Raw genomic sequence first — 2,430 nt, 5'->3', positions numbered from 1 at the left:
TGTCCTAAAACCACCGGAATTGCTCTTAATGGTAGATTCCTTACAATATTTTAAGAAGAAAATTCTAATACAAAAATGTCGAGGCTATAATAGCTTTCAAACGGGAAGTGATTACATTTAACGAATGGCAGGGCTGAGATTTCGCGCGCTCAGGTACGGAAAAATGACAAATGCAAAAAGTGCTCCTATTAATAGGGCGCTTTTTTTATGATATTATTGTCATATAAATTTGCAATATGTTTTCGCTTCTCTATGTATTGCATATTAATACATTTTTTCACAAATAAAAGATGTAAAAGCTAAAGGCATATAAAAAATAATTCAAGTAAAAATTTGCATATTTCAACTTGAGCTGTCAAAATCATCGATTAACATTACCATGAAGGTGTCTATGCTACGCTGTGCGAGATAAATAAATTGTAATAGAATTAATAGCTGCTTATTTATATATTTTATTTTAGAACATTGTTATTGTATTTTAGAATATTTTTGAATGTTCCTAACGAAATACAAATTGCAATGGTTTTAATAAAAATCAATTTAAACAATAATTATAATTCAAACGTATTTAATAAATCTTTTTTTTTTTTTAAGCTACGGGAAATGCCTTTACGCATACCCACGGTCTCCGGGGGGAGACCGCGGGTTATGTGGGACTCCTCCCCCGCCGAAGAAGATTCGACGGGGGCCCTACCCACTAAAATCCCTGGCGGGTCCGTCCTCAGCGGTTGTCAGGGGGCCCGCGGGAACCACTTGAGCATCACTTCCGCGGACCTCCCTCCGCAGTCCCGAGGACCCCTCCCGGACCGGGGGTAATAAATCACCCCCGGCCACAGCTCCTCCTAAGCAGCGGCGCGGTGCGACCCAACACCGCGCCGCCTCCCTCCCGGGCCGCTATTATAGGAGGGTGCGCCCCCGCACACCCCCCAAGCGGCCCGTAGGGGAAAGGGGGGAGACCAGGACAGGGCGTACTCACCCCAGGGACGAGCCGCTCCAAGACGAGGATCCCCGCAGGGTCCCGCCAGGGGACGACCCGCCTTCGATCCCGGCTTCCCCCCGACGCCGGCCTGATGTTTGGCCGGCGCCGTGGCCCCGGTTTAGGTGGTCAGACCGGGGCCCTCTCCGCCGGTCGGATCTCGGGAGGAGTTCCCGGGGTCCGCCGGCACGCCTCCCAGAGGGGGGCCCGAGTCGGCCGCGTTCGGCGGTCGACTCCTAAGATGCCCCGGCGGCCTTCCGCCCGCCGGTGCACCACCCCCCATCGGGCACTCGGGACCACCAACACGGTGGCCCGAGTCCCTACCATCCTCAAGGCACTCCGCGCAGGCCGCACTCCCTGTGCAGGTCCGCGCGATGTGCACGAGTAGGTATTATAGGCCGGTTCTAACTCAGGTCCTCCGAGGGGAGTGAGGGGCGGAGGGGTACCGCGGGCGGGGGTATGACGTCACGGGGGTATGACGTCACGGGGGGTATGACGTCATCGCGGTGGAGGGGGAGGGGGATTATCATCGGTCGGTAATTGGGGAGGGCATACCGATGTTACCGACGGTCGGTAATTTTTACCGATATTATATAACATTTAATTACATAATTTTTACCAAAATATAATTTTTTACCAACATATAATTACACAATACCGATAATATCAACGATCGGTAATTTATTACCGATATTATATATCAACATTTAATTTTTATCATTACATATATATTTTAACATAATTTTACTGTCATATTTACATAATATCGATGATCGGTAATTACCGATATTATATAATATTTTCTATCTACTTTCGACAGATCATTTTACCTATCTGCGGCGGTTTTTTCGCGGCGGTTTCCGCGGCGGATTTTGCGGCGGTTTCCGCGGCGGATTTTGCAACGGTTTCCGCGGCGGATTTTGCGGCGGTTTTCGCGGTGGTTTCCTCGGCAGATTTTGAGGCGGTTTTCGCGGCCGGTTTTGCGCCGTCCACGCCGCCCGCGCCGCCCTGCGCATTTCGCAGCGTGATTTTTTAGTCAGCTGCAAACTCAGTAGGTATTATAGGCCGGTTCTAACTCAGGTCCTCCGAGGGGGGGTTAGGGGTGGGGGGTACCGCGGGCGAGGGGGGTATGACGTCACGGTGGGGGGGCGCCACCGCGGGGGAGGGGGGTTATCAGCAGTCGGTAATTGGGGGGGGCATACCGATGTTACCGGCGGTCGGTAATTTTTACCGATATTATATAACATTTAATTTTTTTACCAACATATAATATTTACCAACATATAATTACCGATAATACTAACGATCGGTAATTTATTACCGATCTTATACACCAACATTTAATTTTTTACCGATATTATACAGGGTGTTCGGATAGTACCGGGACGCCCGAATATCAGGAAAAATATAAGTTTTACAAAAAAATGTTTCAGACAAAAGTTGTGGCGTTTAAA

Source organism: Odontomachus brunneus, unplaced genomic scaffold (assembly GCF_010583005.1).
Source record: "Odontomachus brunneus isolate Ranch 3 - 2012 unplaced genomic scaffold, Obru_v1 Obru_scaffold_150, whole genome shotgun sequence".
Taxonomy (NCBI): Eukaryota; Metazoa; Arthropoda; class Insecta; order Hymenoptera; family Formicidae; genus Odontomachus; species Odontomachus brunneus.
Note: the sequence above shows the minus strand (reverse complement) of the source record.